This window comes from Corvus kubaryi, unplaced genomic scaffold, assembly GCF_017639235.1.
Source record: "Corvus kubaryi isolate FWS band 111438036 unplaced genomic scaffold, C.kubaryi_AGA036_p1.0 37398, whole genome shotgun sequence".
Lineage (NCBI taxonomy): Eukaryota > Metazoa > Chordata > Aves > Passeriformes > Corvidae > Corvus > Corvus kubaryi.
In genome coordinates this window covers 31,048,802-31,063,462 of record NW_024581137.1, presented here as the reverse complement: position 1 = coordinate 31,063,462, position 14,661 = coordinate 31,048,802, and the positions used below count along the sequence as shown (strand labels likewise).

Here is a 14,661-nt window from a genome sequence, read left to right as displayed (position 1 = left end):
AAGCAAGGTGCATGGTGCAAAAGTGCTTTGACAATCAATTATTAAGAATCCGGAGATGACAACTCATATACACGTATGTAAGTCTATAACCTTTGAGCATTTAATCCCCAGGGATCACAGCAGACAGTGGCAGAAAGGATCAAGGTCACTGGTAATGAAGTCAATGTGATGGTGAAGACCAAATACAATCTAGTCTATCCCTAAGAAGGGAAAGCTTGCAGTGACTTTGTTTAACTCTGTAGTATTGTACATGAAAAAGGGCAAGTTAAATTTCCAAGTCCTTTTCTTGCCTTAGTTTAGAGAAGTCCATCCTGCTTCAGTTAATGTTTTTGTTACAAAGCAGAAATGTGAATTACTAAGCTCTCAAGTTCCAACGATTTATTTTTTCAAGCATCTCTTGCTTCCCTTCTTTATCCTTGACTGTCACCTCAAGACATATGAGTCTTATGAAGTCATTCAAAAACCAGGAAAAATTGGAAGTCTGATATTTGACTGTCAAACTGTGGTTTTTAAGCACAGAGGAAAATCCAAGTTGCATACTTGTATCACAGGGTGTTTGTATGAGAGAGAATTAGTACGATAATTAGTTATCCTCTGTGTTTTTAAAGATGGGTTGAAAATTTTCTTTACCTGTAGTGATATTGGAAATAAAATATTTTACTGTTGGTAGCTGAATGCAAAGTTAAAATTCAAGAGCTGGTGCTGCATATATTCAATTGTTCTTGTGCAAAATAGGCACTTCAATAAATGATATCACACTATATGTGTCTCAGCATGTCTCTACTATTTAGGCAATTTATTAAACCTATCTATAGTTACCTATATAGAATAATTAGTCCAATGATCCACTCTGATCACTGAAATGATCACTATCACAGTTAAGATCAAAAAATGTCCTTTCTAAAACATCAGTCCAAAATTCATAGGAGAAAATTAGGGCTGCAAAGTTCACCTACTGACAAGAATTCTGGAAATTATATACCACATGTACACAAACTTTGTTTTCATTCACAGTACTTTCAAAAAATGTAGCTCATTATAATGTCATGAGCTAGATTAGGTGTAAAATCACGTCTTAAAATATATCAGACAGATACAAGCAGACAATCTATCTTTTTTGTTAAGATAATTCTCTCTTCCATTTCCTCTAAAAAAAAAAGTTTGGTACAACAAATCTGAAAACTTGCTTAAAACCTCAAATGAAAGTGTTTTTTTTTATAATTTAGAAAATACAAAGGAAACTACATTGTTTAGAAGGAGCCAAGAACTGTAATATCATTGCAAGAAAATTAAAGAAGACACTTGGTGTGACCTATGCAGTTGCAGTGTTTAACCATGTCAGTCAAGTCATGTGTGTTCTGTGCATGGGCAGTACCTCATGAGACATTAAATACAAAGTTATGAACTCTGAATCAGAATTTACTATAAACTGCTATGGGCTGGGAGAAAAATTTGGAGAAGTATCACTACGTGTTTATTATGTTTTTGCATTTTTTTCTAACAGGCAGGCACTATTAGTCACTGACTAATAGTCAGTGGCTGAGATATTGGACTACATGGCTCCCTTTGAGTTCCTGATTAACTACAGCCTTTTAGGCCTTCTCTTGTCACAGGCCACAGACAGTACAAATGGGATTTGGAGTCACTGAAGCACCCCTTTTGTTTGCATTGGCAGATTTTGTAGTTGTGGTGGGAATAGAAGGGCCTCCTCCCTTGACAGCCCTCTTTCTCTAAGGAGCGGAAAGAGAATGGAAAAAGACAAGCCTACTGCTTGGGCATACTGGGGATATAAACTTCTCCTGAAGTATTTCAGAGTTGCTCCCTGGAACAAAAGGGGAGCAGGGAAAGGATGTCTTTCGGGAGTCATAATTCATGTTCCACTCTGCTTATTGAATGGGGCAGCTCCTTGAAAGATTCATAGATTTTAAGGTCATTTATGATTGTCTTCTCTGCCTTGTGTGACACAAGCCATAGAATTTCATCCCTTCAGTGTTGCTTTCCAACCCATTAGTATTATATATTACTCCAAGTATATATATACTTAATGATTCTCCAGTAATAAAAGAAATAAAAATTTAATGGCCATAAACACAGCAACTTTTCTAGGGCTAGTAAAGACCAGATAGCGTAGTGTCACTTGTCAAGTTTTAATTTGAGAGGAAAAATATATACCTAAAAATAATTTGAATGCCCCTGGTAGGCTTTCTTTGTGTAAATTGAAGGCAGTGAAGGGAAACAAAGAGGCCTGTCCTATTATCTCTCTGTTTGGGGAAGAGTATCCATTTTCCCATCTGTACTGGCAGTGCCCTTTGCTGAGTTACTGCCACAGATGTAAGCAAAGGGGCACAGAGAAGGAGTAGAAGTGGCAGTATTATCATTGTAGAAGATGAATGTAGTGGCACTTCTAATTTATTTAGTATTCAGGATTTCGACTTTAATTAGGATTCTTTTGTCACATCATTCATCAAATGCACTTGAAAGAGATGGAAATTAACACCAAAGTTTCTGTTGCCTCAGGCATGCTTTTAGTACTTCTACTCATTTTGGTTTATTGTTGTTCAGATCAGTGAAATAGTTTAGTTGTGATAGTTCACTTAGCTGTAACTGGGTTTCAAAAGAGGTGGAATGCTCTTAACATGCTCTTAAAAAGTGATGGTTTGTGAAGCCACTGTAGCTCCTAAAACCTCCTTTATGGAAAAAAAGTTCTTTCTCTCAATCTTTCTCTACCTTTCTCTCTCTCCCCTTCCCCTTTTTTTATGACTGACTTCTGAGTTGTTAACGTATATCAGGTTTTACTCTAAGAAGTCATTTTTGATAAATTTGTTATGGCTAGAATGTTAGTAAATCACAGACTTATAAATTGCACATGTTTAGAAGAAATAACTTACTTGCTGAAATAATTTCAGTTAGGATGAAGTTTAACATAGCTACAAAAATATTGTGTGCATGGGGAAAAGTTTGTATTAATTATTACTCCAGCTCCATGCCTGCCATTGTAAAATTTACACTGTTCTGGCACAATGGGAGCTGTGTTGATATATGGGTGCTCCTAATATTCAAAGCTTCCAGCTCATATAGCATGGGTCCAATCAGACATTTGAATGAAAAGAATGTGAACCTATATTGAAGTCTGAGACCATGCAACATATCAGCAAAGTTATTTCTGTCAGCACAAAAATCATTAGCCTATGCCCAAAAAATCATACTTCGTTGAAAATCAAAAGGTTTATTAAGCGAGTATTTCCGGGAGCTCTGTGATTAATGAAGCCTGGTTTATGCTGCTTGTGGAGATGAACTGCATAGTCTAAGCAAGTGCCAATTCCAGCAGTAAGTTCTCCTACAGTTTTGGGTTTTTGAAAATTCCCTTCTGCATTCACAGGTGTCCAGTGAGGTGTAATTTTGTATAAACTTTCCATAAGTAGTATCTTTCTCTCTCTCTCCTCCTCTCTCCCTCTCTCCTGGTTGCTGAAGTTCAGAGAAAATCAATAGCAAAGTTCAAAGAACTTTGCCCTTTTTTGCACCATCTTCTCAATATGTACCTGAAAGTTAAACAGATAAAGAAGCAGAAACTTTTTCAGATATCCATATTTCATAGGAAATGTTGCTCATACACAATCGGTAATACTTTGGGATATTTAAAACTGGCATTCCTATTATCAAACCTTTTAAATAGGTCTGGAATATGTTTCCAGCTTTTCATTTACGTTACAGGAGCTAGAAATTATATTTCAATAAGGCAGACATTCTATTAGAAAACATTTGATGTTGCATGTTAGATATTCTGAAAGGTTTTAACAATCCCAAGCCTAAAGCACAGTAGTGCTTTAAAATCAAAGATAGGTTTCTACTCTACAAAATGTTTAGCAAAGTTTTTAGGGGAGCCATAAAGCGATAAGTAAGAAACATTTGAGAAAACTAGAATTGCCTATAAGCTCATCCACCCTGGCTGAATCAGGTAAACATTTCAACTAACATTAAGTGGGAGCAAGACCAAACTCCTTACAGGTTTTTGAGCACTACCAAAGAAACCAGACACTTTGTACACCATCATTCAAAGACAAGAAACTAACGAGTTTCAGTACCCTTTCTTTGCCCTCACTGACTTCTGCAGTATATAAACCCTGAAGTATAGCACAGTATTTCTAAGAACTCAAAATACATATTTTAGTTATAATGCTACTAAAAATGTCTCCATGTTTAAGGAAATTCAGCTAGTTACAGATTGTTTCAAATAAGTGGTGCTCTTAAACACAAGTATTTTGGTGAAATAATAATGGAGATCAGTTTAGTCTTAAGGAAAAACCTTGGCAACAGGAACTGGTGGCTAAAAGATCTCCTTTATGATAGGACATCACAAATGCACATTTTGTGGGTGCCTAAAGCCAGTTCTGAGTATAAATAAACTGTAGCTCTGAGAATATTATCTATGCCTTGTACTTCAGAGCTGTCAGTCAGTATTTTTGATCATTAGCCATCTGTGATTATCTTAATTTTTGCCAGCAGGAGAAGGAAATCTTTTCCACCAGGGAGCTCTGTTATTACAATATAATTTATATGTAAAGAGCTCATTTCATTAGAGGGAAAAAAACACCAACTTTTTACATAGGTTTCATGGGGTTTTTTTAGTTTAAAAGAAACTTTTAGCATTAATTATTTTGCTTTCTTTTTTTTATATATATATATAAATATCCTTGGCATGGTCCATGTAAAAACAATTAACATCATATTGGTGGATTAACAATAACTCTGTCTTTATTTTAGTTTTTGCTTAACATCCATTATGAAAGATTAAGAAACTGAGTCAATCACAGACCTGAAGCATTTAACTAAAGAAATTACTACTTTTTAGTTTCACTCAAAATTATTGTACTTGAGAACTTAACAATGTCTTTACACATGCCAGTTAAAATTCTTAAAGGGTCATTTTAGATTTCCCTCCCAATCGTCTGTTCAAGGAATGATTTTACAGTGACCTTGTTTTTAGAAAGACTTGCTGAAATGAAAATGCTGCACCTGCCTGATCTACTAAAATGAAACACTGCCTGTTGTAGTATAAAGCCCTATTTTTATTGGTGTTGTAAATGCTGACATTATAATCCGAGTAAATGCCTTCATAAGGACACTAATATAAAATAAATCACTTTATAAACTTTACTTGGGTAATTCTAGCTTTTTTACAAACTATCCCAGTTTGTCAATGGTGCTGAGAATCTGCTGTCGCTATTTTGACCTCAGGTATTTATCATCTTAAAATTGGAAAATATTCAGGTGAACATTAAAATAAAATCAGAATCAGTATGACTGTCTGCGCAAGATGCCTATGTTTAATATCCTCAAAAGACGAGGGTTTCATAAGTGTACATGCAATGAAAATTGACTACCGAATTTTAATTGCCCTTTTTTTATATAACTAAGTTTTGAGGCTGTGACTACATTACATTCTCGAACTTACATTATGTATTTGACTTCTGAATTTTAATGAATTCCATGATCTAACATATAAGGTCAGATGAATAGTCACTGTCAATTATACACAAACTTTAGCATTAGCAGAGCGTTTCTGGTCTGCTCTATCTGATCATATGGATTTGTGACATAGAGATATGTTGCAGATAACAGCTTTTCCAGCATCTTTAATCAGTAGGATGAAGTGCATTTTAGTAAACAGTGTGAGAATCGGTTATAAAAGCTCTCTAATTAAAAGAAAAATACTCACATTTTGAAGACATATACTTTTTCTCTAGTTACAGTAAGAGGCAACCAGCAAGGAGGAAAAAGATATATGTAAAAAGGAAGAAAATTTTGATGCCACATTTAATTACTGGTACTAACAATAACAGTTGGACTCAGTGTTCAAATCTTGCATTCCCAGCTACCTTGGATTTGCACATCCATATCACCTCACTAGTGCACCAAGCGATTCTTCACATGAAGATCTCTAAGCAATAACACTAATGGAAAACATTTCTTTTCCCCCCTCCTCAACCTCTTTTTTGACATCCAGCAAGGGACCTTTTTTTCAGCATTTTCAGTGCTGTGTAATACAAGATTCTTTCTTCACAAACATGTAGAAAGCTACACTATTAGTAAAACTCACCAAAAATAAATATATGAGGCAAATTACCTGTCTTGAGTACCTGATGATCACACTCACACTACAAACAATGGAGTGGGATGTAGGGAGATTGGCTGCCTCAGGCTTGCTCTTGTCCAGTGCCATGAGGTGACAGCACTCCTGTACCTTCAACTCTGAGCCAGTTTTGTTCAGAAGGAACCAAATCCTGTGCAACCCACAGAAAAGTAAAGTGGAACAGCTGGGACATTCACTTCAGGAGAGCAGGGAATATCTAAAATAAAACGCTAGTACAGACACACACCTTCACTGAAATTGGCCAGTGAGTATGTTGATATAAGGATAGGAATATTTAATGTAGCTACGTCACAAATATATTATAGCATAAAAAGTGACAGTTAAAAAGTTTAATTAAAATAACATTATCTAAGCAACTCTGAACATATGACAAGTTTTGGATAAAATACCTATTGAAAAATGCAACAGCTTGTGAATTGTATAGCTAACAGAGTAACAGAAGAATTGAACAGTACAAGGCTTTCTGTGTTTTTTAAACAAAACTGCCTTCATAAAGTGTCCTGGTTCTGTTAAACAACTTGGGGCAAGCTAAAAGTAATTCACTTCTTACGTCTTTATTGCCAAATTTGATTTGATTTGACTGAATCTATATTTATCCTCATGTGTCTCCTGGAGCACTTGTGAACTTTCATAATTCCAGTCTATCAGGACAAATCTGCAAGTTAAAAAACTCACTTTTATCAGCAGGTATTCAATGAATGGCAGGTGGCAAATAAAGCACTTAATGGATTGTTTTAATTGCATTTCTCTCCCATCTTCCAGAACTTGAGAAAGTTTTAGAAAGCTGGAGAGGAGCAGGATGGGTTTATTTTCTTCTTTGATTTTGTTCCAACACAGCCTGCTTTCAGAAAAAAAAAACTTGCTGATAGAATTTCATTGCCTTTCATGTATGGATGATATTTAAACTGGTACAACAAAGGGTATATTGTAGTGCAGCAAGAGATGTACATCACAACAAGTATGAAAGTAAAGAGTTAAATTTGCTGTACCAACTCAAGTACATAAAGAAGCTTTTAACCTAAGTCAGTTGGCAAGGAGTGAGAACAAAATTCTTTTCACCTGGAAATTAAATAGAAATTAAAGTTAACAGGTTTAGCTACAGCTATGTCTTCTGCCATTGGTTCATTTCATAGAATTAAGTTAATACAGTGCTACAAGAAAATAATTAACTGGAAAGTTCAGTGTTCAACTCAAACCCTTTTTTTCTCTTCACTATTTTCTTACACGTTCCTTGTTTTGTGCGACAAAGAGAGCACAGAAGAGAACACACACCCTGTATTAATGAGTATTTGAGGTTGGGAGAGCCCAGATCAGAACATACATTCCTCGGTGAATGAAGCCGCTGAAGTTTCCTAACATAATCTTTGTCTGTGACTACAGCAATTTTGAAAACCACCTAATTTCAAAATAACCATGCTCGATATCTTTATTTTCAAGGATTTTGACTGAGATTTCTAGATCTGAGAAATTTAGCCTGTGAAATACCAACTGTTTTCATGGGAACATGTGAAGGAATGTTTTGGTGTATATTTGCAGCAAGAAGCTTTATTGTGTAACAATTTCATGCTGATGAAGTATCTCTATAGAACCATAGAGATAGTGTAGTCTGGAGATATGATCAGACTGAGGATCAAGGGTTAGAAGTGCACCGTCCTTGCTTAATCTTCTTTGCCAAGTGAGGTGAGTGATACTTGGTTGTTTTTAATACCATGAAAAGCCTTAGGCAGTGAGATTGTGATGCAGAAAAATTAAAGGAAAATATATCGATAAATTAATCAACTAAAAAAAGTGAATCTGGAACTTGAGTTCTCCCCGTTGTTCAGAATTGACATGGAGGCAGTGAGACTGAGGCCTGTTTCATTTTTTGAGTTTTAATTGTCCAATATTGGACAGCATGAATTTCTGCAATGCCCAGTTGGCATTGAGGCATTTGAAAGAGCCTAAAAGGGTATTCACCCTAGTGTGTCATCCAGTACCAAACAACAAAAAGTGTTGATCTGAGAATAATCGTTTTCTAAAATCAGGAGTGAACCAGCATTTCGGGCCAACAGTTCAGGGCAACTTGGAGATTTTCCATGAAGATAAGACAGGGGTTGGCTCTATTCTTCTCTATTTGTTTTCTTCCCTCTACCCTCACCCAGCTTTACAACTCTTCTCCATGCCTCTTACTCTATGGAACTTGAAGGTGTACTGTGTCTTCTATGGGGAGAAGTACTCCATTCGAGTTTTCTGAAGTGATGTTAATATTTTATGTATTTGTTTAAGATCTAGCCATTACATATCCTAGCCTTTAGAGTTTAAACATAAATTCAAATCCTTAGAAAAATTATTTTGCAACAACTTAACTTGCCCATCCAATGTTCATTTGTTTCATATGTCTCAGTTAACTGTTAGGTACTTGGGAAAGACCTGGGATTCTACATCCCAGAAAAAAGTCAAAAGAGACAATTTCCTTGAGAAAGCTTGACAGTGTCCTTTTCCTCAGGTTCTGAGAGGTGAATGATGTGTGAAGAGATGTGGACTGATGTGTTTTCCTTTCCATTTTCATTTACAGGTATAATCCCCTGTAGATGGAGGAAAGTTTCTCCCGTGGTTCAAGTGCTAACCTAGGACTCGGAAGAGAAGGGTTCAATGTCCTGCTGTGCTGCAGACTTCTGGAGCAAGCAGTGATATTTCATTTCACCATCCCTGACAAAGGCATCAGTTCATCTCTATTACAGGGATTTTATTCAGGTAAAAAATTGCAAATATCAATGTTCTTAAGAAGATTACATTTAAGGTATACTTATATATAAGAATTTATCTAGATGCCTCTATATTTAGTAATTTTAGCTAAAGATGGTAGCCTTTATTCAAGTCTGAGTTTACAGTGTTCACTATATTAGGAATTTTTCTTGACTATGTATGAAAAAACAAAAGAGTTATTACTCTGGAACTTAACAAGATACGTTTATTCCATGGTAAAGGAGGAAGTTTATTTCCAAGGCCAGTAGCAAGCAAATGTATTATTTAAAAAGGAAAGAAAATACAGCCTGCTGGGCATTCCTTTGCTTAGAGGAGTTCTTTGTATTTACAGTCCTAGAAAAAATATTTCCTTGTAAAACATTCAGTAAATACTTAAAAGCATACAACATTCCTGCTTACTGAAGAGAGGCAACAGAGAGATTACTCAAAGGAGAACTGAAACAAGAAATAATAACATATAATGGGGAAAATTCCTACCACTGTAGTTCAAGAGAAAATGGTCTCCTTCAAAAGATAATTAAGAACTTTGGGGGACCGAAATCACCTTCAAGGGACACTCTGGGACACATTTGGTTTCTGAATTTGTGTGTCTCAATTTTGCATGTGAAGTTGGGTCATTATGATTTAGCCCATTTCCGTCTTACCTCTGTCTTATTTTACCATTGTTTGAAAAATTTATCCAGTGTGATATAACTGCACTAGCTGTGGCTCTCTTTCATCTCCAAAATCCTCATGCTCTCCTCCTCCAAATTTGTTATTAACAGTTCTACTAATGAGTCACTGTGAAATCATTTCACAGACGTGCTCTGAAACGCTCAGTGTACTCAAGAGCAGGAGAATTATATGTATTTTATGACACTGTAGGAAGTTTTTAAAGGATTTGAATTATTTCTTACTTCTGTCTTTTTCTTACCTTAATGAGAAAAAGTAAGAAAAATCCAAACAAAACAACCACACACTTTCCCACATTCCCCCTTTCAATTTCTCCTCAGCAAGACTACAATTATCCAGAGCTGATTTTCCTAAAAGAGTCCTCCCTGACTATGTTGGACAAATGTCATGTCCCCTGGCTCTCTCCATCTTGTAATGAAAATAGACCTATTGCCAGCTACACCTTGCTGATTGCTTCCTACCTGCTGTTAAGGATAATTTGTGCAGTGTAAATGAAGACTTCAGTAGTTGCTGTAGGAAAAAAAAAGCTACAAAAAGGGACTGCTATTCAGTACTCACATAAAATAGCCAATAAAGAAGCAGTTCTGATTAGCTGAAAATATGTAAGGTGTATAAAATATATAAAAGATCTTCAAGTTTTCACAATTTTAGTTATACCAGACATCATACAGAAATGTTTTGCTCTGAAAAATGGATCACATACATTTGCATCTTTTCATTTGTCTGATCCTATATCAAGAATTTTTGTGTATTTGTTTTCTTCCTTGTTCTGTCAAATATTTACTTCTGGATTGCTTCCTTTTGTTTGAAAGTAAGCAATAAAAGGAATTTGCGAGTGTTACCCTGCAGAATATTGTGACCATTTGGAATGCAGATGTTCATATTTGCTATTTTCCCCCAAATATACTCTCAGATAACCTCTTACCTCTGAAGGACTGAAAGAGACAGAGGCATTACATGTGCATTACAGAAAATGGTGAGTTGGAGTAGGAGACTTAAATAGTGACAGTTCCAGACAGCAAAGCTGTCTGCTGTGTGTGACCTCAGATCCACCTGGTTTGCTCCATCTCTGCTACGTAATGGGTCATGCTGCCTTCTGCTTGTCCCATGCTATGAGAACAATACGATACCTAGGTGGGTGCAGGAGCATTTATCATATCTTTTTGCCCATTGAGTGTGTAGATAAAGGCAAGCATATTATTTCTAACCACTGAATGACTGCTGTTTCATTTTACCTCCATTTTCTTGACACAGCCTGGGATTTAATTGAAAGGTACAGAGTGCAGAGGGGGAAACAGTCACTAAGAAACTAACTGCCACTAAGGAAATACATTGTTCTCTTACTGGAAACCAAATAACAGTTCCTAGATTAGACATTCAATGTACTTTCTAGACTAACAATTCAGGTATGTTTAGATAATTACATAACCTTTTACCTGCAAGGACTCATACAGCTTTCATTTCTGTCTTCTGCAAAGAGAGAAGAAAAGAACTACATCAATAATCAGTGTATTTTATATTTCCTATCACTCTATCCCTTTTACATTCTCATGAGTTGGGATTATCTCCACACACATTTCCCTTTTGTCTGTGAAGAGTAATACTTGAGGCATCTGCTAACACTAGTTTAAAATACTTTCTGCTTCCTGACAGCTAGTATTTCATCTTGATCCTCACTAATTATCCTTCCAAATTTGTCTCTTTTCACACTTTTTACCAGCCTAGTCAACAAAATGTTTAGACATTGTAAAATGCTGGTCCTGCTTCCAAGTTATACAGCTCTTTAACATGCCTAGACTCCCTCTCCTCAAATTGCTTTAGCTCTTTTCACCTATAAAAATGTAATAGTCTAATTCATAATGCTTTTTCTGAGGTTCAGTAAAAAACCCCTTTAAAAGACTACCACCAACCAAACTGCAAATCTTTTGTTCACAACAGAAACTCACCAAAATGAAAACAAACCCACAAAGCAGTCTGAAGTGCCCAAAACCTTCACACCCACAACTGCAATCTTTCAGGCAGAGAAATTAAGCAAATGTTTCAAGTTTTACTGAGCTCCCAGACGACTTGAAAGGTCCTGAAAGATCTGAAAGGCCCTAATCTCTTTTGGGAATTGATCAACTTTCTTGCTTTTCAAGCTTCAGCCTACCAATTCAACAATGCTGGAAGACTCTCAGCTCCATCCTTCATTCATACCCCAGCAGGCCAAGCAGTGTTTGTGGGTTTTCCAGTTAACTCTTGACTTTTCAACACAGCAGAATTCATCAAGAATTACAGAAAGATTTTGTTTTATCAAAATAAGTGAACTTTTTACATTTGTTGTTCAGTGTTTGATGAGTTCTGGAAAGGGAACAAAGGACGGTTTAATTTGTTTCATGTCTCTTCCAATGAGCAGTGCCCAGGAAGGACATCACTTCTGAAGCAGAACTGTAAGCAGCACTGCTCCTGCCTTGAATAGGGGAGAGGTTTATCTTTGTTTTTGAGGTTCTTCTGAAGTGTCCATAGTCCAGAAGTGCATTTCAGTGCACGGGATGTCATTTCTATGCAGTTGTAATCACAGTTCTTGGAAGCTCTGGGACCCAGCAGAGTGGGATTTTGTTTCCATTCCCAGCCATTTTTGCTAATGAGCATATTTTTGTTTACCTGCTGGTGGTAGAATGAAAGATTCAAAACAGTAGTTGTTTTTCTTTTGGATTTACAGCAGTTTTATCCATCTCTCAAAGATTAAGTTAGGGAGACATTTTTTAAAAAGTAGTTATAGTAGTAGTGGTAGTAATAATAATAATAATAATAACAACAACAATAATAATAATAATATCAGCAGTAACAAATACTAAGAATAATGAAACTAAGCCAGTGAGTTTTGCATGCATTGAGAGAAAAAGGACAGCAGCTGTCACTGCTGTTAAGAATAATTTATATATTGTCTATTGTCTGATTTCTCCTTCTGGGGTTATAAGTGTTGACAAGTTAACATCAGGGCAAAGGTACATTGGGCTGTCAAGTTTCTATTTTCTGCTTCTTGCTCTTCCACAAAGTGCTACAGAGAATGATTGATTTGATTTTAAAGAGTTCAGTTACATCACAGTGACACAGTCTTCAATATGAATTAAAAGAGTAAAATTGTTTGTTTAACTTGTTTTTGTGTTGACAGGATCTTTGCACTCCAGGCAATCACTTTGTTTTCCTTACAGCTTTGTTCTTTAGCCACCCCAATGTGGAATGTCACTCAACCTTGTCATATGTTTTTTCTTTATGCTCCTTATTAGTCCCTACCATTCTTTTCAGGAATCTAACAAATGTGGATACCCTTTATCAGTCAGTTGCTCTGCTTTTTTGTTATTTTAAGCTTCTTCTCCCAATGCTGTTAAAGGAGTTTCTTAGTGGACATCAACTTTACTTCATTGATACCAGTTAAGATACCAGTTAAGATACCAGTTAAGCCTTTGAGTGATCACTAGTGTGATAATTTAATTAAATTTCTGTAGACATCCCACATGAAAATTATACATTTGAACCCACAGTTAACAGTCACCCACAATTTAATTTTAACTCAGCTCTAAAGTTTTTGAGGGCTTTAGGAAGTGATAATCCCATTAGGGGTCTTGCTGAGCTTGAGCTCTTTCTGAAAATGAGATCTAAATGTTTTCAGAATAAAATTTAGGTAATCATCCAAAATTTTGAGCATCTTTCACACACAGAACTGTCTCACTGAACCTTTCCAGTCTCATCTCTTGCATATACCTTTTTAATCTCTGTCTTACCACCTCTTCTATACTCATTTTAGGATGGCATTCAAATTCATATGTGCATCAGCTGTTATTTTAATATATACAGAGAGCTGAGATGACAGATCAAAAGGAATGCAGAAATAAAAATATATAATCCAGAACTGAAGACATCATAAACCAAAGGTTTTCAGGCAAATTATGTATGATACAGGAAGGCTCAGACATGATGTGATGACCTAAATTAAATTTCTGAAGAAGGTCAGGAAAAATTTGTGTGGAAGCAAAAATTACAGGCTTACTCAGAAACACAAATATTAAGCAAGTATTGTTGTTGTGGCTTGTTTAGTATTTTTTTCTCTTGAACTTTGTGGCTGCTCATATATAAAAGTTAGAAAATGGATTGTGAAGTCATCACAAAAAAGTGTAAAAATCTATTGTATGCATATATAGGTCCTTATTCATGTAATTATTTAACTGTACTTAAATCTCAATGATGTAAGTTAGTTTTAACAAATACTTAGCATCAAAGTAGTGTAGACTGGTTAGTAGCAGAAATGAAGAGTTAATCGTTGTCTTTTCTCAAAAATAGGACCTTGAAAGGCTAGGCTTTTTCAAAACTATGTAGTTGGAAAGACATTTTCATCCTAGCAAAGTTCTACTGTTTGCAGCTGCATTTTTGCTGATTCTCTGAAGTCAGAGTTAATTGATAGACAATTTGGCCTGTAGACTTTAAATAACATACTGAAAATCTCTGTTTTGGGGAGAGGCGGGTTTAAAGTTAATTATTCCCCCAAATGACTTTTTCCAACTGAGTACTAGAGCTGGCAAAAATATTGCCATTGAATAAGGCTTTATTTCTGTGCATTTTTTTTTTTTTTTTTTGGTCTAGAGTCTAAGATGCTGAAAGTTAAAGTCCTTTTCCTGGGATGGGATACATTTCTTGTCCACAATGAAATATAAGCTGCTGATTAGCTCATATTTTTTATTTTGGCTACCTGATCTTCTCCAGTTCACTTTTCAAAGACAGATTAGAAATCTGGGTTAAGTAGGCACAATTCCTAAATAGGAATAGCTAATTATGGGATTCTGCTTTTGATCCCAGACTTTTTAGTCTCTTCAGCATTTCTGATCTGTACTTTTATATTTGAGTGTAAACAGCTTTTTCATTCTTCATGTCTGTGACTTTCTTTTCTCTGCTTTAAACCAGACTCCCTCTGAGCTGGAAGGCAGGTTTCATTGAACACCTGAGACCCTGCACTGTGGCCTTTTAGTTAACTAAGAGATCTTCTAATGTTTTTTTTCCCATAGTGTCAGCATTTTTCTCTGACAGCTTGCAATTTAGCTCATTTCTATTTTTTTTTT

At 35.7% G+C, this 14,661-nt stretch overlaps 1 long non-coding RNA gene across 3 annotated transcripts in view; it reads left to right on the top strand.

Moving 5' to 3' along the window:
* The window catches only part of LOC121671636, a 296,300-nt gene that overhangs the window by 171,600 nt on the left and 110,039 nt on the right, over positions 1–14,661 (top strand). For all 3 annotated transcript variants that reach the window (XR_006018558.1, XR_006018559.1, XR_006018557.1), the window contains one exon: positions 8,706–8,884. This is a non-coding gene — a long non-coding RNA (uncharacterized LOC121671636). The remainder of the gene's footprint in view (positions 1–8,705; positions 8,885–14,661) is intronic.